General features: G+C 40.7%; 1 protein-coding gene across 1 annotated transcript in view; it reads left to right on the top strand.

Annotated features, from left to right (window-relative positions):
- The window catches only part of RYR3 (ryanodine receptor 3), a 568,547-nt gene that overhangs the window by 176,279 nt on the left and 365,423 nt on the right, over nucleotides 1-26,845 (top strand).

The raw sequence follows: 26,845 nt of genomic DNA, 5'->3' as shown, positions 1-26,845 counted from the left end.
TGCTAAGAAACCAGAGGAAGGTAAAGAATTAGTTACCCGCCTCCCAGTGTTCCCCAGGACTCAGGGATACCTTAAGGTCACCGTCAGTCTTCCTGAAGGAAGTGCTTTTATTACTCCCAGAATCCCTTTATGTTGTTAATTCCTAGAAATCTGAGTGTGTGTTCTTTACTCCAAGCCATCCTTTTATTGCTACAGGGACTCATGGGTCCTTGTGCCTGTGGTTCCCAGCAAGCTCACCACTTTTAGTTGTGACTGTGCTGAAGCTGCTGTAACTGCCTGCTGGGACCTAGGTGTAGAGAGGAACATTTGCTCTGGTCCTCCCTGCATTGGGGCAGTAATGGCATAGCTCCTCAGAAAAACTTTGTTTCCTCCATTTTGAGATGTTTTTTGCTGTCCGTGCCCTCTATGTCAGGTGGTTTTGTATATCCAATATTTTCACAGTACTTATCAGTCCTGGAAAGGCCTTTGTATCAGCCAGGGTTTTTTTGTTTTGTTTTGTTTTTTGGTTTGTTTGTTTTGCTTTTTTGGGGCCGCAGGTGCAGTATATGGAAGTTCCCAGGCTAGGGGTCAAATTGGAGCTGCAGCTGCCAGCCCACACCACAGCCACAGCAAAGCAGAATCCGAGCCGTGTCGGTGACTTACACTGCAGCTTGCAGCAATGCCAGACACCCCACCCACTGAATGAAAGCAGGGATCTAACCCACATCCTTACAGATACTAATTGGGTTTTTTTTTTTAACCACTGAGCCACAATGGGAACTTCCTCAGTCAGTGTTTTTCAGAGAAATAGAGAACCAGAACCAACAGCGTCTCAACGGATGGATGGATAGATAAAAAATTTATTTTAAGAAACTAGCTCGTGCAACTGTGGGACTGGCAAGCCTAAAATCAGTAGGTGAGACAAGCTTGAACTTCAAGCATGAGGTAGTGCTGTCTTAAGGCAGTTCCCCCGCCCAGGAAGTCTATTTTTAATTCTTAGGACCTTCAACTGATTAGGGGAGGCTCAACCACATGCTCAAGAGTAACCCTCTTTAAAGTCAGCTGATTGCAGATGTTAATCACATCTACAACTACCTTCACATCAAAACCTAGATTGATTTTGGAGTTCCCATCGTGGCGCAGCGGAGACGAATCCATCTCGGGACCATGAGGTTGCAGGTTTGATCCCTGGCCTTGCTCAGAGGTTAAGGATCTGGCGTTGCCGTGAACTGAGGTGTAAGTCACAGATGCCACTTGGATCCTGCATTTCTGTGGCTGTGGCATAGGCCGGCAGCTGTAGCTGCAGTTCAACCCCTAGTCTGGGAACTTCTGTGTGCTGTGGGTGTGGCCCTAAATAGCAAAAAAAAAAAAAAAAAAAAAAAAAGACAAAAACAGAAAAACCACATTAAACCTAAATTGGGTTTGATTAAATTAATGGGTACTATCTAGCCAAGTTGCTACCCAATTAACCAGTCACCCCTCCAAGCTCAGTTTTTCTTGCCAATCCTTTTGTATGGTCAATCAGAAAATGGTTACATGTACCAGTAAGCCCACCTACTTGGCATGTCATTTCTGCACATGATCATGTACAACACATGAAGAGTTTGGCCAAACCTTAGAACACCAGATGCGCACCGGGATGGCCACATCCCCCAGAAGCCCCTCTCCTCTCCATCACCCTGCCTCCCTCCCATTAGGTCATTGATCCATGAGTACAGACATCTGTCAGGGGCGTGTGGGGCTAGTGCTGGCAGGACAAAGTCACATTAAAACAAATGGCAGAGCAAAGAAACAAGGAAGATTTTTATTGTTTTAAAGGTCTTAGGCTTAATTTCCCTGAGGTTTTTTCTTATTTGCTTTTGCTCCTCACTAGGAATTTTTCTGTTCATTCCCAGCAGTCTAGGATAATGGGAAAATCATTAGATTATATGTCAAGAAGTTAATTTTCAGCCATTAGCTAGTCATGTGTCCAGGAGGAAGTCACTCATTCTTGTTTTGAGCTTTCTCATCGGCCAGGTAAGATGCAGCCTGAAAGAGTGTTGGCCTGAATTAGAAACCAGTGGTACCTTTTTCTAGTCATCCATTGAGTGGAGCACAGGACCTTGGTTTAGGGCACAACTCTGGAGCTCAACTGACAGAATCCTGTCTCCACCTCTCACTACCTGAGCCAAATCCTGGAGCAAGGTACCTCACCTTTCTGAACTTAGTTTCCTCATCTGTTTAATGGGAATTTAATAACTACCTAATATAGTTGTTACTAGAATTAAATGAGTTAATACATTTGAATTGCCCAACTTATTTTAAATTCTATTTAACCATTGGCTGTTGTGATTTACTCGTACCTAGACCAGATGACCTAAAACAAAGAGAACTATGTATCATAACCTAAGAATGTATCTCCCAGGAAGAAAAATAACTCACACTACTCATAAGTGTATTAGGGATGAGAACAATCCTCCCTCACACCCACTTTATAACCAAGTGATTGTTCTTATTTTCGTTTTTCATGTATAATTTAAAAGAAGATAAGACTGAAGAATTTGTAGAATTTTTAAAGGCAATATAATATATTGTCTGTGACTTTGTTCCCTTGTCATAGCTATTTTCATTTTTGTTTTTCACTCTGGCCTTTGTCTGCATGTACCCACAGGTGTTCAAAGTCATAGTGGATATTCAGACATCCTGCTTTTTTTCTTTCATGTTTCAGCCAGTTCCATTACTATGCAGTGTTCATGGTTATTATAAAAAAAAAATCATGGATGTGGTTTTGTTGGTTTACTTTTGCTTCCTGGAGTAATGTTCGGGAGAAGAATTAATGGTATCAGGAGCAGAAATAGTATTAAACCACTTTCCCAAAAAGATATACCAATTTTTATGATTGGCACACACACAATCATTGCATGACTGTGTCTTTATTTTTCTTTTCAATTTTTTAATTCGCCATACATGTGGCATATGGAAGTTCCCAGGCTAGGGATCGAATCCAAACCACAGCTGCGACCTGCATCTCTGCTGCTGCAATGCCAGGTCCTCATCCTACTGCACCAGGCCAAGGATCAAACCCATGCTGCAGAGACAACACCAGACTCTTAACCTACTCTGCCACAGCAGGAACTCCTTTTTTTATTTTTTGGGGTGTGTCTCTTTTATACATAGTATGAGGAAAGTGTACTATCAGGGCTTCTTATCAAAAAAGAAAGTAAAATTCATCAAAATGATAGAAGTTAAAATTTCCCGTCACCATTCCTGGGAGTAGCCTGCTAGATGAGCCCATTGTCTGTGGCTTCAGGCTTCCCACAATCAGCTCTATGCACACACCTCTTCTGACCTGTCCCTCTATTTTCACTAGATATTTCTTCTAATTCTCTACCATCAGATTTCTCAACCAGCTAGCCATTCTTCGGTTCCTGGAAACTAATGTAAGCCATGCAATGAAGTGTGAGGGTGTATTCCCAAGCCTGGCACTGGGCATGAAGCACAGACATCAAACGTCACTTTTATCAGCCAGCTACAGAGCCAACTGGTGACCCTGAGCCCTCGAGTCAAGGGTATTTCAAGTTGAGATTCAAACAGATAAAATTACAGTGAACTCTAGGGAGAAGAAAGACCTCAGAGGAAAAAAACATGAGATAAGGTGCTCAAAAGATATTCTTAGTATAGAGCCCTGAGGAAAAAAGAGGTTATATTGAAGCAAGGACTGAGAGGGTAGAAGAATAAGAGGCAAAAGTATAAGAATATCAACACTTGCTATAGACATGGAAACTGTTGAAGACTTAGAGTTCTCATGACTTTGAGTCCTGTTTGTCATGGCCTATCCTTCTTTGAAGGCCCCTTAAATTGCAGATATTAATTCGTGGAGGAACCATTTTTTTTTTTTTTTTGTCTTTTTGCTATTTCTTGGGCCGCTCCCACGGCATATGGAGGTTCCCAGGCTAGGGGTCGAATCAGAGCTGTAGCCACCGGCCTACGCCAGAGCCATAGCAACGCAGGATCCAAGCCGTGTCTGCAACCTACAACCACAGCTCATGGCAACGCTGGATCGTTAACCCACTGAGCAAGGGCAGGGACCGAACCTGCAACCTCATGGTTCCTAGTCGGATTCGTTAACCACTGCGCCACGCCACAACGGGAACTCCTCCAGGACCATTTTTCAGCTCTCCCTTCAAATGAGCACAGCTTAAGGAATAAAAAGGTATTCTGTTTTATATAAAAGACTCAAGGTCAAAACCAGAGACCCAGAAATATCAAGGGGAAATGATGCTTCTTTATTGTATCAATAACAGCAATTTTTTTTTTTTTAACTGTCATTTTTGAGTGGAAAATTTGTCCCCAGGAATCAGGAATTTACTGCTTTTCCTCTGGTCCTTCTCATCTGTGTTGTATCTGCAGTGTCCACCAGGGGGTCTTCTTTGGTTCAACTTAACATCTAGATTCTTAAGATGCTGAGACTCAATTGGCTCAGGAGGACAGGAACCATGGCTGGTCTGCTGGGAAGTGTCCAGCACTTGGAATCCTTGCAGCTGTCCAGGGCCTGGCTTCTGAATCCCCACCCCAGATGACAGCTCAGGTTCAAAGAGACAAAGTCCACATCAGGCAGGTGTGGGAGTCACCATGGCTTAAAAGCATCCCAGACCACAGGAGCCAGTGTGTCTTGTAACAACTCCATAGGCATAGCCTTTTAGGTGCCCACAAAGGACCACCCCTGCTAAAAGTGTTCTCACACTTGGAGAATCAAAAAGGTGGGGCTTTCTATCAGATACTGCTGGTCTTCCTAATCCAGATGCAGGCTACCAATCACTTACTTTCACCCTAAGTTATGTTCTTAGTAACATAATTAACGCATCAGTTTTACCAGGTTGTCCCAAGAACAAAACTGGACAATTAACTGAAGGTCAAATTCTCATTCAGAAAGACTTTCATAAGCCTTATCCTGCAGGAATCTTCATGGATGACAATTATTTAACTGCTGTCACCTTTTCAGAACCCTGACATCTTTCCAAATCTTGATTTCTCTCTTCCTTAAGTGTAGATCAGCAAAAGGAGGGAAATAATGGGAATGTTTTGTGTAAAAGCAGTCACAACGGGAGTTCCCGTCCGGGTTCAGTGGAAATGAATCTGACTAGCATCCATGAGGACGTGGGTTCGATCCCTGGCCTCACTCAGTGGGTTAAGGATCCAGCATTGTCGTGAGCTGTGGTGTAGGTCGAAGGTGCGGCTCGGATCCTGTGTTGCTGTGACTGTGGTGTAGGCTGGCAGCTACAGCTCCAATTAGACCCCTAGCCTGGGAACCTCCATATGCTCCACATGCAGCCCTAAAAAGACATAAATAAAGTCAGTCGCAACAGACCAACATTTATTTGTTTCACTGATGATAATGCTAATAAAAACTGAAATTGATAACAACCCTAGTGCCCTTTAAAACCCAACGTCACATCTAAAGTCTTTGGGCTCTAGTATATCAGAGGGAAGTTCCACCTCTCTGTCAGGGAGCACTGTTTCTTACTGATCATGGTTTATTCAAAATGAAAAATCCAGTTTCAAATCTAATTTTCAAACTGAGCATTTTCAGGGGAAATTTTATCTCTTTTGTTTCCACCTCCCTTTTTGAAAATGGGAAAGTCTTCTACAGTTTCTCAGAAGTTGTATATAGGTTCTCAAGGCCCCAAATCAAACATTTGTGATTGTGCAAACATTATGTCAAAGACATAAATTAAGATGGAGCTCTTGGCTTAAAAAAAGAAAACTTATTTTCTATTGCTTTTGTTGTCTTCAACTCAGAGATACACTGTTTCCTTCTAAAAAACAAAGCCTGTGCCAGTTATAAGAGACAGAGGCTCAGCCTGAAGTTGTATACTCTTTTTTGAACTTGTAGTGGATATTTTAATGTGCATTTTCTACGAACTTGAATTAGTATTAGTATTTTCTATGAACTTGAGATCTTATGAAAGACCAAAGTATTACAAAATTTACTTCAAAAAATTTCCTTGTCTTCTAATACAAAGCCAGTTATAAGTTAAAATTTTGATCTTTCGGTTTTTGTTCAGTTATCAAGCATCATGTGCTGTATGCCATGCAGTGCTATGGGGGCTTTCATACTCTCATTCAATGTTTTTAACCCTATGGAGCAAGTGGTATTCTCATTTACAAAAAATAAAAATACAAGTATTTAGACAAAGTTAAGTGACTCCCTAATGATGATTTATTCCAAACTCGAATCAGTGTCTAATTTAATTAATACTTAGCACTAAAGACTGTCATGACTTGGAGTTCCCGTCGTGGCTCAGTGGTTAGCGAACCCAACTAGATACCATGAAGATGTGGGTTTGATCCCTGGCTTCGCTCAGTGGGTTAAGGATCCGGCATTGCCGTGAGCTGTGGTGTAGTTTGCAGACATGCCTCAGATCTGGTGTTGCTGTGGCTGGGGTGTAGGCTGGCAGATGTAGCTCTGATTCAACCCCTAGCCTGGGAACCTCCATGTGCCACAGGTGCAGACCTAAAAAGACCAAAAAAAACAACAACAACAAAAAAGGCTATCATGACTCTAACTTAATGATAAATAAATAATATTTCTACAAGCAGTTGAATTTTAAGAATACGGTAAATCTCCATATCCCATCCCACAGCCTTCCTGCATCTATCTGTCTGCTGAATACCTGACATTCTAAAGTTAGAAATACAAATAAGTATTGCTTAAATCGAACAGAATATTAAAATGCAAATGTTCTCAGAGAGCACATAATACAGTATTAAAATGTTTATAGCTAATTTTTTTACAGTGTAAAGATTGTCCTATTTTTTCTAGAAAGTAAGTTTATAAAGGGGAGATAAAGCAGACTACTAAGTGCCTATGTATTGGAACATAAGGCACAGGAACACTGAAAATAGGGGTCAGGGCATCAAAACATTTTCTTGCATTGAATTGTGATGGTTTATCTGTCTTTTCCCCTGCTCTCCACTATCTTGGAATCACTAAAGTCAAAGACCGTACAGACATACTTTAGAGATACTGCAAGTTCAGTTCCAGACTACCACAATAAAGCAAATATGAGTCATAATTTTTTCTGATTTCCCAGTGCATATAATAGTTATGTTTACCTTATGCTGAGTTCTATTAAGTATGAAATAGCATTATGTCTAAAGGGAACAATGTACATACCTTAATTTAAAAATACTTTATTGCTAAAACGCTAGCCATCATCTGAACCTTCAGCCAGTTTGGTAGTAACTTCAAACATCACTGGGCACAGCTCACCATTGCAAATGTAATAATAATGAAAAAGTTTGGAAGATTGTGAGAATTACCAAACGTGACACAGAGACACAAAGTGAACAAATGCCATTGGAAAACTAGCAAGGATAGACTTGCCTGATGCAGGGTTGCCACAAACTTTTAATTTGAAAAATAAATAAAAAAAAATAAAAAATAAAGCAGTATCTGCAAACACAGTAAAGTGAAACACAATAAAACAAGGTATGCCTGTATAGTGCAGTAGTTGAGAAACAGCCATGGAGCTAGAATTTCTGGGCTGGTAATCCTGGCTTCACTGCCTAGTAACTTTCTGACCATGTTTCAAATGACTTCTCTCTCTTCACCTCAGTTTCTTCATCTTTAAAAATGTTCTCATCTCATGGGATTATTATGAAATTCAATTATAAGCGTTTATAATTGTGAAGTATTTACCATCGAGCATCTCCTGTCCAAAGTACTATTTAAACAATATCTTTTATTATCCCCAGGAGAGGGTCAGACATACATTAGGTCCTTGGGAACTGTTGCTTTATTCAATTAAGTTATGGATGTACTGATCATTAATTAAGGACCTAGATTAGAGAATCCATAGGACATATGTGACCTTAAAAATGACATATAGAGTCAGAGTAAGTTAGAGGAAAAGGATTAAGCAATGAGTGAATGGTTTTAAAAAATAAAAATGAATCAGTGGAATGTAGGGTTTTTTTTATTGTTAGTGACTTCTAGTTGAATTTTAATATGGTCAGGGAACATACCCTGTATGACTTCAATTTTTTTGCAATTTACTGGAAGTTATTTTTCAGCCCAGGGTATGGTCTATCTTGGTGAATGTTCTATGCATACTTAAAAAACTGCATTCTGTTTTTGCAGCTGTTGAATGTAGGGTTTTATGCATTTGTTGAATATAGGGTTTTATGACTATCATGATGAATAACCTTACTAAATTTCATTTACTTATTCTATCAATTATTGCGAGAGATGTTAAAAACTGATAATTTGCCTGTGTCCTTCTTTAGTTGGGTTTAAAAAAAAAAGTTTGGGAGTTTGGCGGCCACTATTTCTTAAAATATTTATTCTATTAAATTTATTCTCCTTCTGGAACTCCAGTTACTTATATATTAAACTTTCATATTGTTCCATGGCCACTAAATCTCTGTCCATTGTTTTCAACTATTTTTCTCAGTTTCAGTTTGAATAAGTCCTGTTGACTTGCTTGTGTGTTTCCTAATTTTTTAATGTATTAAAAAATTTTTTAGATCATTAATGCCAATGATGTTATTACCAAAATTGTATTTTAATTATAAAATTTCCAGTGCTTGATTTCTAAAATTTACATATTTCCATTCTCATCTCCCATTATTCCCTTTTTTCTTATAAATTCATTAACATATTTATAATAGTTATTTTAAATCCTTGGCTACTAATGTCAGTATATGGATTTTCTGTGGATCTCCTAACAACTGATTTTTCCTTTGATTATGAGTCATATTTTCCTATTTCTTTGAAAGTCCAGTAATTTTTATTGTATGCCGAAGCTGTCGGTGGTATGTTGCGGTTACTTTCTTTTCTCTTTTCTTCCCCTGAGGAGTATTGTATTTTGGTCTAGCAGGCAGTTAAATTACTGGTGGAGCGCCTTGATCTTCTGGAGGCTTGGTTGATTTTAATTTTGTATTTGGTTTTAGGACATGGTCCTTAGCTTTGGGATGTAGCATTTCTGGGTTTTAATGAAAATCCTGAAGGGTTTCCTAACCTCCTCTAGATAGTGAGGCCTGAACATACGATTCTGACACTCCCAAACCAGGTAGCTACTGAGACCTTCTTTTCTTCTAAGCATTGCAGTTGTTTCTTCACACTGGGCACTTGCAGTGCTGCCCTGTATGTTTGATGAGTGGGCCAGAAATTTGTATGCTGATTTGGAGTTTTCGTATAGGATTTCCTTCTTTTTCCACATTCCCCTCTTCAATTTCCTGACTCCCCACAGCCCCAATCTTAGGCCTCTGACTCCAGGGCAGCATTTTTTCTTGAGATCTATCCCCCATGAACCTCATAAACAGGGGTGTGACCTCAGGGGAGGTTTTAATTAAATGTGGATAGCACCTACTTGGCTTCCCTTCTTTTAAGGGTCACATTCCCTTAGGCTTTAGGTTGCTCCCTGGTACCTTCAAGCAGTTACCTTTTTAATGTTTTTTCCAGGGTTTATCATTGTTATTGTCAGAAGGGTTATTCTGCTTCTCCACCACTACCTGAACCAGAACCTCATCAGTGCGTGTTCCTGCTCTTTGAAGCAGCTGAGAGTTAAAAAGAAGAAGAGCAAATGGTGCTGAAGCAGAATATGGGTTATAACGAAGGAGTTTCCATGGTGAGAGACACAGCATGTTTTAAGCAGAAAGGAGGCTCTAGAGAAGGAGAGATTGAGACCATAAAAAAAGAGGTGGGGGAATGATATATGGCATTACTAGTGAGGGGTTAAACGGCATGCAACTTTGGTATATGCAGAAGAGAAGAGGTGAGGGCACAGGTTTAGCGGTAGTAAGGATGGGAGTTGAACACAAACGAGCTGATTGTCAGAGGAAAGCTTGAACTTGTAGAAGCTATATAGGTTCTTCATATATAAAAAGAATAGACAGGGATTAAATCAACATTGGGTACCATTGATGGAATGCATAGAATGGTGAAGGATCAAAGTGGGAGGAGTCAAGTGTGACTCTAGAGTTATAGGCTTTAGCTGTCTATGGATGGCAGATTATTTAGTGAAATATGGTATGAGGAGAAAGAATATGTTAGGACAGAGGGTGGTGATACTGCTGAATTTTTGACATTTTGAGTTCAAAAGACCTATAAAACAGCCAAGAGGAAATTTTGATAGGCATCTGGGTGTAGGGATCAGCAGTTCAGAAGAGAGGTTGGGATAGAGATAATATTTAGGTGATACTGGTATAAGGATAGTAAATCAAGCTTTGAGACTGAGTGGAAAAAAATATGGATTGAGCAATGAGATTCTACTGTGTAACACAGAGGACTATTTTCAGTCTCTTGAGACAGACCATGATGAAAGAAAATATAAGGAAAGGAATGTATATATATATATCACTAGGTCAGTTTGCTGTATAGCAGAAACTGGCACAACATTGTAAATCAACTAAACTTAATAAAAAGTAATTTAAAAAAATGAAGAGGGCAAAGCAATGTGAGTTTGCAGTGTGTCCATAAGGTGTAGTGACGCAGAGGCCAATGGCAGTCTTGTTGAGAGCTCTCTCAGTGGGGTGGTGAGGGCAGAGCTGGTTTAGCAGAGGTGTGGCACAAGAGAAAATAAAGACAAACCAAAGACAGCCAGTGAAGAACAGTTCAGTGAAGAAATCTGTGAAAGAGAGAGAGAGTGATAGTCAGAGAAGGTCTGAAGATGAAGGATTTTTGTAGTAGGAAAGACTTGAGCAGGTTCCCATGGTGATGAGAAGGTACAAGTAGAGAAAGAGAAGGAAGAGATGCAGGAGAAGGAAGAGCTGGTTTAGTGAGCAGATGGTTGATAGAGTGGACAGGGCTGGCCTTAAGAATGGAGATAAGGAATTGGCCTTCAGGTAAAGGAAGAATTCTTAGTCCATTGAATAGAAAGAAGAGGGATGGGAGTGGACCTATAGGTTTTGTGCAGAAAGTTTTATTTTTTTTATTTTATTATTTGTATTTTTTCCATTACAGTTGGTTTTCAATGTTGTGTCAATTTCTACTGTACAGCAAAGTGACCCAGTCATACATATGTAACTACACACACACACACACACACACACACACACTTTTTCTCACATTATCCTCCATCATGTTTCGTCATAGTGACTAGATATAGTTCCCTGTGCTATACAGCGGGATCTCATTGCTTGTCCATTCCAAATGCAACCGTTTACATCTATTAACCCCAGACTCCCAGTCTATCCCACTCCCTCCCCGTCTCCTTTGGCAACCACAAGTCTGTTCTCTAAGTCCATGAGTTTCTTTTCTATGGAAAGCTTCATTTGTGCCATATATTAGATTTCAGATGTAAGTGATATCATATGATATTTGTCTTTCTGGTTCTAACTTACTTCATTTAGTATGAAAGTCTCTAGTTCCATCCATGTTGCTGCAAATGGCATTGTTTTGTTCATTTTTATGAATGAGTAGTATTCCATTGTGTATGTATACCACCTCTTCTTAATCTATTCATCTGTCGATGGATATTTGGGTTTGTTTCCATGTCTTGGCTGTTGTGAATAGTGCTACAATGAACATATGGGCGCATGTATCTTTTTGAATGAAAGTTTTGTCCGGATATATGCCCAAGAGTTGGAGAGCTGGGTCATATGGTAGTTCTATATTTAGTTTTCTGGGGTCCCTCCATACTGTTTCCATAGTGGCTGTACCAATTTACATTCCCACCAACAGTGTAGGAGGGGTGCAGAAAGCTTTAGAGAGTGAGCCTCTTTGAGGAGACTGGTCTGATTGAGGGCCTGTTGATAATGGCAAGCATGAAGTTTCAGTGCTACCAATTTTCTGAGACTGGACCATGAAATTTTGGAATTTAAGCTGAATGAGGAAGGAACTAAAGATAGAAGGGGACTAGGAGTGAAAAGGAATAAGGAATGTAAATGGTGATGAGGGTAGCTGAGTGAACAAGCCAGCTGTAAGATGACTACATAGTTAGACAGTGGGGTGTGTCCACCAGAGCTTTCAGAATAGAGCAGTTTGGCTGAAACCAGGCCCCAGTTTATGACCATAAAAGGGGGTGGCTGAACTTCAGTGCAGAAGATCATTGATAAAGAGGAAGCAGAGTAACTGAGAAGCCATAATATGTGATGGATTATTCATATACCCCCTAGCTTCCTAAGGCTACTCTAACAAATTAGCATAAATTAGGTGGCTTCTAAGAACAGAAATTTATTCTAGTTCTGGAGACTAGAAGGCTGAAATCAAGGTGTTAACAGAGCTTTGCTCCCTCCTAAGCCTTCGTGGGAGGATCCTCCCTCACCCATTCTAGTGTCTGGTAGTCCAGGTGTTCCTCAGTTAGTGGCAGCATAACCCAGGCTCTGTCTCCATCTTCATATGCCTCCTTTTTCTGTGGCTCTGCCTTCACATGATGTTTCCCCTTCTTATTAAGGACATCAGTCATATGGGATGTGGCCTTACCCTAATGACTTCATCTTCATTTGATTGTACAGACCTGATTTCCAAGTCCGATCATATTAACCTTTGCTGGGGGTCAGGACTTCAACAGATGTTTGGGGGAGCAGACAGTTCAACAAATAACCATGTGAATGTTCCCATCACAGGAGCAGGAATGAAAAGGGGCCAATAGTTCAGTGAAGATGGGAAGGTCACAGAAATACACAAATACCAAAAAGGAAGGGAGCAGAGGGTGATGGTGCCAGGCATAGGAAGCTTAGAGGAGAAAGAGGTAAGTTGTGGAAGAGCAATGATCTAGAATTGTCCTGGGCAGGAGAAGGATGCAGACCCCATTTTCTAACCCCAAGTCATCTGAGGGATGAGAGAACAAGTATCCAGAATCAGGAGAGCCCTGTGGGAAGATTGTTCAGATAGGGCCAGGGACTATTACTGTTTTGTGTAGGTGGGACAAAAGGCTCATTTCCTATTGGTCTGTTTGTGAATTCATCAGGTCCAGCGGTTGGAGTGGTCCAATCCTCACTGTGCTCAGATTCTGAAAAACCATGGCTTCACATTCCAGTTCTTTCCATTCAGCAATTGTTTTCTTTCCAGAATTTTTCTTCCCATTTCGACATCTACCTTGAGCCTCATGCTCTGCTATTCCCAACAGTTAAAAGAGATGAGAAGGAAAACAGATATCCAAAGGAATAGCATCAAAGTCAAGAGCAACACACGTCAAGTTTATTAACGCCTTTGTCATTTGCCGGATCCGAGGACCTAGTTAAAAAGAAGTGTTAACCCTGAGATCTCTTCTCATCTATATTGTCCGCCTTCCTATTTGAGTTCTTAATACTGTCTTGATAACTTATCTGCTTGAGGCAATACCTGTCCCCTCTTTTTATTTAAAGACAGTCTGTACCTTTAGTGGTGGGAATCTTCACAAAGAATTTATTCAGTGTGTAAAGTGGCACCATAGCTCTGCTGCTGATTTGTCATTTACTTGTTCACAGCAGGCAAATGGCCCCAGGTGAGTTATGAGTAGGTATTATTCATGCCCGGGCTTCTCTGCAGCACTTAGTACTTTGCTCTTCAGACCTAATAGCTGCTATTTTGGTCTCGATTAGCACTGTTTTTCTCCCTCCACCAACTCCTGAACTTACTAATTAGATCACAGAGAATTGCCTTTTTTTCCCCCTGAGATTAGGAGAACGTCTCTTTTCTAGTTGGTACTTTTACATGGAATTAAAATAATGCATTGTGTTTGTGTTAAAATTTCAGTCTTAAGAACCTGAGCCATCTTACATCCATCATTTTTATTCCTCGTGGGTATGTTAAAACCTGAGGGTAAAACCTAAACACAAAACCTTTTTGTGATCTTTTGAAACTATGTGTATATTCGTAATTCATGGATCAAATTAGCGTTTACAAAGAACACTGGGTAATGATTGGAGAGATGTGGTTTTGTTCTTCCTCCAACATGCTGTAAAATGTTACACAAAATAACCCCTCAGGTCTGATTACCTAGCCACCATATGAGGGGAGTTTTGTAAAGGAAACTTTTTTTTTTGGTCTTTTTTTGAGGGCCAAACCCTCAGCATATGGAGGTTCCCAGGCTAGGGGTCTAATCAGAGCTGTAGCCACCAGCCTACGCCAGAGCCACAGCAACTTGGGATCCAAGCCGCGTCTGTGACCTACACCACAGCTCACGGAACGCCGGATCCTTAACCCACTGGGCAAGGCCAGGGATCGAACCCACAACCTCATGGTTTCTAGTCGGGTTCATTTCTGTTGAGCCACGATGGGAACTCCTGTAAAGGAAACATTTAAAATCGTTTTAGAAGTTAAGCTTTTCCGGGCATTTAAGTTGACAACTTTTTCTCCTTTTCAGTAGTTCATTCAGTAGTTTCATTGTTTTTTAAATGGTGACCTGAACAAATTATATGAACTGAAACATTTTATGAGTCATTTGCAAACAATATCTTGTTTGTTCTTAAATTCCTGATGCGTAGCAAATAGGTGATTTTAAATAATTCAAAACACCATGGAGAATTAATTTGTTTTTCTTCATCCAAATTATTTCAGGGAATGATAATACATTGTTCTTAAAACAGTCATTCCAGGATTTAGCTGCTTTCTCTGTTAGGCTATTCTCAAATCATTTTTCTTCTGTTCCTGTCAAACTCAGTTGAGCTTTATGCAAAACATTTGGGGGAGGATAAGTGGTACAAGAAAGTTGTTTGTAAGCCTCTGTCAGCTGTTTTTGAGTTGTTGAGAGGTTGACAAGATTTAAAACCCTTGACCCTAATGATCCATTTCTTACTAGAGCACGTTCATCGAAGAGTTTTGCCTCAAGCCCTACTTTAGCACTTCATCATACATCCCAACATATTTCTGCTCCAAAATAGAATAGATATTCGTGTCTTTGGGGTGGTTCAGGTGCATTTTGCCTCCGAGCACAGAGGGTGGAATAATTGATCTCCAGCCCACCTCTTTCCTCCCAAGAGCAATCACTTGAAACTTAAGGTTTGAATTATTACCCTGATTAGTTGTAGAATCTAGGTTCAAACAGTTCTGCTTCTTTTACCTAAAGATGAGAAGAGTTTTTAAAATTTAATGCAAGCTCTCAGACTGAGTGAACACAAGAAGGCTTACCGTTATCATTCAGCAAAACTTCTTAGCAAACAGCTAAAGAGGATTACTTTTTTTTGGGGGGGAGGTCTTTTTGCTTTTTCTAGGGCTGCTCCTGCGGCATATGGAGGTTCCCAAGCTAGGGGTTTAATCAGAGCTGTAGCCACCAGCTGACATCACAGCCACAGCAACATGGGATCCGAGCCTCGTCTGAGACCTACACCACACTTCACGGCACCGCTGGATCCTTAGCCCACTGATCGAGGCCAGGTATCGAACCTGCAACTTCGTGGTACCTAGTCGGATTCATTAACTGCTGAGCCACGACGGGAACTCCAAGGATTACTTTTGTGTGAAAAGTTTAGACACAGAAGATGAGAACGTTTTGATTTTCAGGAGGAAGTTTCCAGAACCGCCTCTGATCACCTTTCAAGCTGAAAAATGAGCACTGTGGTTTTTGCTCTCTACCTGATTTCCTAGGTAAATTATGTTATGGAGGCTTTATCTTTAAAGGTGATGATCCTAGCCTTTGATCTTTGGGGTTGGCACTGAGCTCACCCAGAAGGTTATGATTCTCAACCTTGAGTGAGCACATCCTTAGATCCCTGTCTTTGTCTTGTGTGGGTCCAGAAATCTGCTTTTATTTATTTATCTTTTTAGGGCCACATCTGTGGCATATGGAGGTTCCCAAGCTAGGGACAAATCGGAGCTATAGCTGTTGACCTACTCCATGGCCACAGCCATGTCAGATCCGAGCCATGTCTGTGACCTACACTACAGCTCACAGCAACAACAGATCCCCCACCCACTGAGCGAGGCCAGGGATTGAACATGCATCCTCAAGGATGCTAGTCAGATTCATTTTCATTGAGCCAGGACAGGAACTCCTGCTTTATTATTTATTTTTTAAAACAAATTCCTGCCTGATTCTTACTCAAGGGGTCCACAGACCACACCTTCAGAAATTGTGGCAGGTCCAAATTTGCAGTCATCAGCTTTAAACACTGGTCTCCTTGTTTGACTAAATAATAACAAAGTAGCTAGATGTCATCACAAAATGAAGCAAAGCTACACTGACCTTGATATAATTAGTATCATGTTCAAACTTACCTACAGCCTGCCATGGAAGTTTCCAGTTGGTGTAGTAGTGAATGAACTTGCTTCTTTCCCAAAAGGTACAAGTTTACTAGGAAGCCAAACATGGCGCCCATCTTCATCTTGTTCACTGAGAACTGAGGACAGATGCTGCTGGAGAGCAGCTGGCTAATTTAAGGCATTTATCTTAATAAGGTCTGACAGCCTAATCTTGAGTCACCATGTCTTTCCTTTTTGAAGTGTGGCATTGCTCCATCAGTTTCTATCAATGTGCTCATTCTCTCTCACGGTGCCGAGTTGACCCAACCATGGTGTATTGGAGGTAACTCCTGATGATTGGTTTTTCCTTTCTTCTTCCCTCCTGGATAACCTGCCCTGCAATACCTCTTCTCTGTCCTCATAGTTTGTTTGTTTTTTTTCAGATTTTTATTATTTTTTTATTATAGTTGATTTATAATTTTCTGTCAACCTCTGCTGTGCACCAAAGTGACCCAGTCATATATATATATGTGTGTATATATATATATATATACATTCTTTTTTTTTAACTAATTTGATGTTTTTATTTTTTGTGATTTTTTTCCATTATAGTTGTTTTACAGTGTTCTGTCAATTTCTACAGTAAAGCAAAGTGACCCAGTCACCAATATATTTATATATATTCTTTTCCTCATATTATCCTGCATCATATTCTGGCACAAGTGACTAGATATAGTTCCCTGTACTATACAGTGGGATCTCATTGCTGATCCACTCCAAATGCAATCATTTACATCTATTAACCCCAGACTCCCAGTCTATCCCACTCCCTCCCCCACCCCCTTGGCAACCACAAGTTTCTTCCCTGAGTCCATGAGTTTCTTTTCTATGGAAAGGCTCATTTGTGCCATATATTAGATTTCAGCTATAAATGATATCATATGATATTTGTCTTTCTGACTTACTTCATTTAGTATGAAAGTCTCTAGTTTCATCCATGTTGCTGCAAATGGCATTATTTTGTTCATTTTTATGAATGAGTAGTATTCCATTGTGTATATATACTGCATCTTCTTAATCTACTCATCTGTTGATAGTCTGTTCTCGTTGATGGGAAACATCCGTAACCTTGGCTAGTCACCTAGTGCAGCTGAAGAAGGGAAATTAAGGGAACTCAAGGGAACTCTGTCATGTGAACTTGCATGGCTGGGCAGAGTCAGTCTTTGACATGATGTTTTCTGGCCAGCTCCCCCAGATTCTGAGTGATGGGTTGAGTTCAAGTACGCATGGATGAACTACCTAATGGTTTCCTTGGGTTTGTCAAAGCTGGCTCACAATCTGAGTCAGAGGCATCAGTGACTTTAGTGGGAAGAAGGTATGGAAAGGATGGAATTCAGCAGATCTCCACAATTCAGTGAGCATTCCAATGTTTGTTCATCCTTCATTCTTTGAATGCTTCTGGCAAGGATGGTGCTATTGAAGTAGATATAGCCCACTACATCAAAGCAGTTATTATTAAGTGAACATTTTCAATTCGTGCAGCTACTTCCTGACTGGCAGTGCTAAATCCCTCTCCAGTATATATGTTTTAAAATATCTATGAGTACTACCTGCCTGCTTGCGGATGGGGGTGTGTGGTACTAATCCTTGCAAATGTAAACATCTAGTGGTAGTAGTTTAGCTCAGGCACTAAAAGGCAGATGAAGGGAACGGGGTATAGGAGGGTTTTTCCATATGGGAGAAAAGTATTTATAGCTGTTATTTATTTCCATAAAGACTTTCTAAAACTGCAACTTTTATGAACATACATTCATATACTCCTGCCAAAAAATTTTTTTTGAATTCAGAACTTAGTTCATTATAATATGTTTATTTTTATCAAAACAAAAATTCCCCGAAGGGGACAAAAAATAAAAAACCCTGCATTTCCACACTGGAATTTGGATTCACTTTGAGAGTGGGAAGGAGGCATTGAGGGGAAAAATCCTAAACATTTTGAAGCCAAGCTGTTGTCCTTTCCCTTGGCTGCCCTGAGCTTTGTGTCCAGTTCAGATCCTGAGTTCAGAGATTCGTGGAGCTGGTACTACAGTCGAGCAGGACTCAGTACGCTGGAGGTTCTCCCCTATAATAAGAGTGGTGATCATTGCACCACCTCTGGGTCCTTGGTGTCTCTGTTCCATCAGCCCTTTTATAGCTTGGCATTTTCTCTGCCCTTGTGGGCACCTCAGAACACTTTCCTCAGTCATCTTCTTCCTGTTATGCAATGAGAGGCCAAGAGATGCACATTGTCCCCTCCTGCAGCTGCTGGATGCTACTGCTTGGTAATGGAGAAAAGCCTCGCTATGGTATCTAAATTCTCTAACAACCGCATCATGACTCAAAAGGGAGGAGAGAGTTGGTGAAATAGCCAAGGAATATAGGGGCGGTGCACTGCTGATCAGTGTTCCTCCCACCGAAACTAAAGGAAACCAAGACTGAAACATAAACATTAGGTTGAAACTAGGCTTTTCCACCAGCTCACCCCCACCCCCCAGCTTTGATCTCCTCCATTGATCTTTCTGCCCAGCACATCTCATTCTGATTCTGCCATCCTGTGTACCCTAGGCTGCTCCTCTTGCTGACACCCACCACCCTAATTTAGTCACAGCACTTGGGACGCGCATGCTGGTTCCACCTCCCTGCTGACATTCTGCCTTTCCTCTTTCCCAAGCTCTTCTGTTTTTCTAACATGTAAGCTCTTTAGAATAACAACTTCAGTTTCTAGCGATAGATCCCATTGAAAACTAGGAACTTAGGGTTCCATTCCTTATCCACAGAGCTTATTCTATTACTGTGCTACTCATTAAGCTGGAGCTTTATTTATGGCCATATTTTTTAGAACTGTATAGAGTCATTGTTTCCGCTATCTCTGTCTATAAACAGTATTATTTGCTGCTCCTCCGCACAGCTTGTTTTTTCCAGGTGCGAGTGTTTCACATTTCCACCTTTTGGCACCTTTGTTATTTAACATGCAGACCATGCCAGGCAGGGAAGAAAAACTTGGCTCAATCAAGAACCAAATCAACCATCCAGCCTGTCAGTTATGCATTTTCCCAGCAGGCAGCTTTACAAGCCAGCTGCCCAGCGTTTTGTCTCTGATACTTTGGCTGCCCCTTCTTCCTTATTTTAAAGAACACAAGCTTTGCAGCACTGATTTTTGCCAGGCTCTTGGTGGCATTCTTCTTGACTGTGCCAGAAACAATTGATACTTGGCAGAATATAGGCATCCAGGGCATCTCAGCATTACTTTTGGTTGGGGCCGTAGCAGGCAAGATCATAAAAACAATTATGTGGATTTCAAATTTATGGGTTATTCATTTGAACAAAATTCTTATATTTTGAAGAACCGAACTTTTAAACGAAAGATCTAGAGCAAGAATCAGTTACTGACCAGGGACTTGAATTTACTTGTTTGGTCTAGTTGCTCTGCAGCGTCTTTTAAATTGGGGTCAGAGATATATTGCTTCAGAATCACCTGGGATATTCTTTTAAAGTACCACCTTGGAGAAGGGTCTCGGGAATCTGCAATGTTAGCAGTCTTGTCCAGGAGATTCTTGGGCCAACCGTGTTTCTGCGTTCATGCTTCCGGAACAAGCTTATTTGTCTTACCTCTTGTGAGAAATCTCTGTGCATCATCAAAAGGATAACTGGTGTTGTGTTACTCTTACTTTAATTAATAAACATTCTCACTATGCGAGGCTAGTCTGTAATGGGTCTGTGGATCAGTGTAAATTAATCAGCCAGTATCTGAGCATTTGAGAAATAAGGCAAAGAGACAGTGATTGTGAGTGTTTTTAGTATTTGATCACTCTGGGTTGGTATTTCTTGGCAAGACTTTTGTCAAGGATATTTGTCCTGCAATTAGGACTTCCTGCTTCAAGGTGGCAGTGGTGCCTCAGTTACATAAGAAGTGTTTCAGGAAGTAGTGTTCTCAAGTAAATATTTAACTCTCTAGTGGAATCTTTTTATTTATTTTTTAAAATATCAACACCTTTCTATAATTTGATAACCTTCCCCCTTTCCCTTGGGCATAGTCAACTTATTGCATCCCTTTCCTTCTCAATACTTCCTCTGTCTTGGAGCAGACCTTAGGCCAGCATGGCATCAGATGCTGCACTTGCTCTGCTCATGGCTGTGAGTGCTTTTGCTTAGTGCTTTTGCTTAGTGTAAGTCTCCTTGAGCTGTGATAGTGATTTTCCACAGCTGCCAGCCTTCCCAGGGCTGCTCACTATTCCCTAGAATGAAGAGCCACCTAGGGACCAGTAGATGCTGAGAGCATTGCCTTCCTGTGGTTGATTCCTTCTTCAGAATGCACCTTCTTCACTTCATTCTTTTAAAAGAAAATAACATCTTTCTCCTCTTCTCCGCCACAAGAATGGTTTCCAGCTCTAAGTTTAAATTTTGTGTGCCTTACTGTTTATGTATAATGGCTTTTGTTAGCAAAGTTCAGGCAAAAATCTGAACTCAAATGTTTTGAATGTCTTCTGTGTACATTTTCAGAAAGACCATCTATCCTCTGCCATCACAAAATACACTTTTAAAAAACTTAAAAGCTTTTATATTTTTAAAACATTTTCTACATTTTGTTTCATGATAACTTTTAACACAGATAGGCAAATTGTCTTCCCTCAAAATGTTTAAAATCTGGATGTACACATGTTTAAAATCGACGCATCGGTGTCCTTGGTGGAAACTTGCCTTGTCATACCCAGGGTTGAATTGCTTTTTGGAAGAAAGAGCTTACATAGTAAGTCAGTTTCAGATTTCAGAATGCATAAAGATGGAAATGATCTTGCCTGCCAGGAATCTCAATTTTATAAAGCTCTTGAACCCTGATAGTTCCACTGACTGCAATCTTTGCATTCCCAGTGGCCATTCGAGAATAGAGGACTCTTTGTGAGATAGTCAAGAACCCAATATGAAATCTTTAACTTAGTAAAATATAAGCATCAAGAGGAGGTATCCTAGTAGAATTAGAGTCCCATAACATTGGTGTAAGTATGAAAACCTTCTCTTCAGGAATATTGACACAGTATCAGGAGTGAGATTGGCATTCCCAATGTAAATGCAATTCTTAGCACAAGGAAATGTTTGAACCTGAGTCTTAGTTTTTTTATTTATAAAGTATGTTTTATTTGCTGAAAGAGTTAAAGGGTTACATGAGATAATCTTTATAAAGAATTGAGTATAATACCCACTACAATTATATAGGTAGGTAAATAGATACATTTTAAATGTATGTATGAATTTTGTTCCTGTTTCTTCACTTTGCCCATGTAAGTTTTTACCTAATTCCTTTGTGTCTTAGTTGACCCACCTCTAAAACAGTTGTAAAGCTACCAACAATTTTAACAGGAATCCAGGGATTGGGCAACAGCTTCAGATCTAAAGAGTCCCTGTATAACTTTCTTCATTATAATCTATCAAAACCTTAGCAGAGGTGACACAGGCAGGTTTAAAAGGCACCTAACTGCATATGTCCTTGAATAAAACCTGGTTGGGATGAGATGTAGGTGTTCATTTGGTTAATGACTGGCCCTACCTGTGAAGTATAAACACAATACAGATAGTTATATACTATCAATAGGAGGGAGGCAGTGCTCCAATGAGCTCATGTCTGCCTTAGGTGGGTGAGATCATGTCTGTGAAGTGCCTTCAGCTCCTGAAATACAAGCTACATGTGCCATCTCTGGCCATTCTGATGCCCTCCTCCCTTGGAACATTGGTCTTATTTAATGCCACACTGTACCCAATGGGGCCTGGTTGACCCCAAACATTTTTGGGAAGAGAGAATAATTTTCTAACCCCCCCTCCCCCAAAAGGGCTTGGGAAGTCGTCTTATCCATCATCTTTGAGTAGGACAACATCAAGCCATCATACAGAGATGGTTATCAGTCCTGTTTGAGGCAGGGTGATGAAGTAGAACAGACAAGGTGTGTAGAAGCCAGGCCACTGGGGACGGGGGACTGTTCTGCCTGTTACCAGTAGACCTGGAATGCCTGAAGCAATAGACTCCCTTTCTATATACATTTGAAATTTAGAGCCATGAGAATGAATGCCAGCCATATTCATTCCCAGACTAGGTGGTCTCAAGCAGCATGGATAGAGAATGAAGGGAACAACTGAGATACTGTCCTCAATAAAATTCTGAAATTTCAAGATTTATCCCTGAGTAGAGATGTCCTGTTGGTGAGTATTGGTTGGTCAAGGCCAACCAGCTTTGCCTGCTGAGTTTTGCTGCTATCTTGTGGTTCTCCTGTTTTAATTACTACCATCATCCTGTTGGCCACATGTAGGCATCTTGCTTTCTTTAATGTTCAGGCTCACTTACAGACCAAACTTCTTTCCTCAATTTATGTACTCCAACCAAAACAAGCTAGGACGTCCCCCAAACTCCCGAATTTGTTAAATACTAAGGAATAACACAAGAAAAATTAAGATGGAAGGTCTAATGGGTTCCAACATTCTGACTTAAATTTCTTATTCTTATGCAACTAACACACTCGTTGTTCCTGTCCCTGTTTACATGGGACCCCAGAATATGACCTTCCCAAGTCCTTTCCTTCCCACCTCCAGACCTATCACCTTCTGTACATCTACTGCCAAGGACTATCCCACTGGCCATGTTAACTCTCCATAATGTGGATCCAAGCATGTACAATTCACTTCTCCCAGCTGTCTCAGCTCTAGTTACTTAGTTCTGGTTTCTGTGCTCACAGTCTCTCCTTCTCCTAGGTGAGTGGCATTAGAAATTATTTCACCTTTCAGGTAAGACTCTGTCATCAACCCATGGCAGTAGGGCTGAGTCTGTGTAAACCCATCAGTACATAGGTATAATATGACACCAGTGGCATTCATCTAGCTGCTCAGTCCTGGGACTGAAGTGGAAGATTTAGGTAGAAAAATCAGTACACAGGAGTATCTACTACCTTCTCCTTTTGCCCAGCTGCTTTCTTGACTTATGATACTTTAAAGTACTTGAACTTTGGAGGGATGCATTGGGTAAAAAAGCAAATGGAAATAAGGACAGAGGTTCTGTAAAGCCCATGACTCAAAAGTGCTGCTTTCACTAATGGAATTTTAAACAGAAGGGAAGAATCCACATAAGAAAATGGGTGAATAACTCACCTATTTTGTTCATTCATTAAACAAAACTTGAGTTCTTGCTATGTGCCAGGAGCAACTTGCCCACGTAAACCCTCTTCAGGCCGCTCTCCAGCCTGGGCTAGCCTTTCCTAATCACAACATCCCTGGGAGGCCTCTGGATCCTGCAAGACATAGACCTTCTACCTCTCAACTTAGCATTGAGTATGCTCTTCTGTATTGTTATATCAAGTCCCATGCACAGTAGAGCTGTCTTTTCAGATAGCTTAAATACTCCTTAAAGGATAGAAACCATGTCTTTTCTCGTTTGTTCCCCTCAGCAGCTAGTACAGAAGGCATATTGTTAGGTTCTCTAAATACCAGCTGACTGCCTGATGGATGTGAAAAAAGGCAAGTGAGATGAATTGGGCTGACTGGTTGCTAGGTCTCCAGGCATTCTCCTTTTGTGCAGAGTGTGTCTTGCTCTCAGATTTTTCCTCTCCTCCCGGACGATCCCCCATCTGCTGACACCTGCAGGGGTACCCTTTGTAACATCATAAGGATTCTACTCTCCCATCATTCTGTTGCCCAAATGGGAGATCCAGGGACAATTTACCGAGTGTCGTTACTGTCGACATGGCACTTCTAAAGCTACCTTGGGGTAGCTTGTTCTTGCTGAATTCTGTCTTACTTGTATTCTTTTTCCATCCGATAGACACACTGGTCATCATCTACTCCTTCTCCTACATCCAAATAGTCACCAGATGCTCTTTCTCCTAACTTCTGAAGATTTTTCCAGTTGGTTGCCTTATCTCCATCTCCATTATTACCTGATTCATGTCACTGTCACCTTGTAACCAGTTTATTGCAATGACCTCCTAACTTGTTTCTCTGCCCTGGTCCAGCCTCCTTCACATTAGACCTGCAGTGACCTTTCAAAGATGCAGATTTGATTCTATTGCTTCCTTTTTAAATTTTTTTCATTTTTTAAAGTTTTATTGAAGTATAGTTGATTTACAATGTTGTGATCATTTCTGCTGTACAACAAAGTGATTCAGTCATACATGTACATATATCCATTCTTTTTCAGATTCTTTTCCCATATAGATGATCACAGAATATTGGGTAGGATTCCCTGTGCTATATAGAAGGTCCCTATTGACCACTGATTGCATATAGAATGGATTTTATCACATCCTTTATGTCATTTACTGCTCTGAAGGTAAAGTCCAAAATCCTTGACAAGGAAACTCAAGACCCTCAGTCTAACACCTATTTTCTTCCTCAGCCTCACTTCTCACTTCCTTTTGCTTGTTCCCTTTTTCCTCCTTCTCTCTCCACTCGAGCCCTGCTCAACTCTGTGTGCTTCCTTAACATGCTTTCTTAGCTGCCTGTGGGCCTTTTGAATCATACTTTGGAAATTGTCCATTTGTTTCCCCAATACTCTGCTAGACCATATAGCCTCAAAGGGCAGGGATTTTGCCTTATCCTTACACAAAATAAGAAATTCAAAAATACTGCCTTTAGAATGAATAGGCAATGAGATCCTGCTGTATAGCACTAGGAACTATGTCTAATCACTTGTGATGAATCTATATATGTATGTATAACCAGGTTACCACGCTGTATAGTAGAAAATTGACAGAACACTGTAAACCAGCTATAATGGAAAAAATAAAAATCATTCTAGAAAAAAAGAAATTCAAAAACACTTGATATGTAAAGGAACATTTAAGTGAATTATTAATGTTTTGATTTCACAGCTTTGTGCCAGGTAACATTTGACATTTATTGAATACTTACTGTGTGCCAGACCATATTTTAAGCTCTTTAAACATAAAAACTTAATTGATTTGGAGTTCCCACCATGGTGCCGTGGATTAAGAATCTGACTGCAGAGGCTTGGGTTGCTGTAGCGGTGCGGGTTCAACCCCCGGCCTGGCACAGTGGGTTAAAAGATCCGGTGTTGCAGCAGCTGTGGCATAGGTTACACTGTGGCTTGGATTCAGTCCCTAGCCTGGGAACTTCCATATGCCATGGGTGTAGCCATAAAACTTAAAAAAAAATTATTCTGAGAAGTAGGTAATATTAGATCTCTGTTTTACAGATAGGAAAGCTAAGGCAGAAAGAGATGAAGTTACCTGCCTAACATCATGCAGCTAATAAGTCATCAAACAGAGATGGGACTTAGGTAGTCTCCTGTGCTAGCGTGTTCACTCTTCACCAGTATACCTATATTGCTTTTACTTCAAAGCTGTTGATGCATTTACAGGGTATGTTATTGAGGCATGGCTGTGTGAGAACCAGATGGATTAACAGAGAAGTGGGAGGATGCTGAGACCAGCTCAGCAGGTTGGAGCTGAAGAACGAGTGCTATGAAACTTAAGGAAAAAAGTTAACATAAAACAAGACACAGAGACATTTATCTTAAGCAAAGGTGGGAACCGGGGGACTCAAGGTCTCAGGGACCAAGAGCGCCGCCTCTAGAAACCACACTGCTTTTATTGTGCTCTTGAGGATTATGTCAAGTGAGGAGGGGGCTATAGGTACAGGATATAGTTTTTTTATTATTATTTTATAAGTTCTTTTATTATTTTGAAAGTCACATAACTGGTAGATGGTTAAGCTTTTACTCTGACCTTTAGGCATTTAACAATCATTAGCATTTGAGGAAGCTTGGTGTTAGCTATCTATGCATAGCATTCCAGAGAATCATCACTGTGCTTCTGCAAAAGGCATGCCTATCAGCGGCAACCCCCAGCATGCCTAGGTTTGCACCTTGATTCTCTTCACTAATGCATATTCTGCTAACGAGCCCTCATAAACCACTTGGGGCCATAAGGTTCCTCTTTCTCTTATTCTTAAGAGGACATATCATGCTTGTGTAAATGGTGTGCCAATCTGCACAGGTCTGGTGTGCCCAGACCAACACATTATGTCCTCATTCAGCTGACCCTATGAATAGCTTATGCCTTTAGGTCTTCATTCTTAAGCTTAAGTCATTTATCAGCACTGTGACTTTCTCAAGCAGGAAGATGGGGTAAAGTAAAGCAGGACAAGATGGAGTTTTCAGCAAAGAGGCTAAGAAAATATTGTAGAAACATGTCTCGAGACAGGAGGAGACCCATGGTAGTAAGAGAAGGATCCCTTAGATCTCAAGCGAGAGACTTGAAGAAGGGGTTCAGACAGCCACCATCAGTCACATATTCTCAGATAGTCTGGGACACAGAGTCAGTTCAAGAAGGCCTGCCTTGAACACTTGCTGTTCTGTATACTGAGGATACCCAAAGTAGAATAAGGCACAGATTGTTCAAGAGACCCACAATCTAGTGGAACAGACTGCATCCATAAAGAACTATATAAGCACAACAGAGTGTGGTTAACAGCATAACAGAGGGAGGACAGTCCTCCTTCTAACTAATCCTCTTCATTTCCCTGAAGGCTTTTCTAGTACAAACTAGTACACTGGTGAGTGTTCCTTGTGGGGTAGGAAAATGCCAGATGAATCCAATAAGAGGAATGTTAAATCCCCACCATCTTGGATTTAGTAAGCTCCCGAAAAAGACTTTGAATGCAGTGAGGAATATGTTACATAGATTTATGGAACTAGGAGACCTTCCCTTCCACTGTTTTCTACGTAGTGGGGTTGCATGAATACCT

Source organism: Sus scrofa, chromosome 7 (assembly GCF_000003025.6).
Source record: "Sus scrofa isolate TJ Tabasco breed Duroc chromosome 7, Sscrofa11.1, whole genome shotgun sequence".
Lineage (NCBI taxonomy): Eukaryota > Metazoa > Chordata > Mammalia > Artiodactyla > Suidae > Sus > Sus scrofa.
This window is presented reverse-complemented; position numbering and strand designations above follow the sequence as displayed.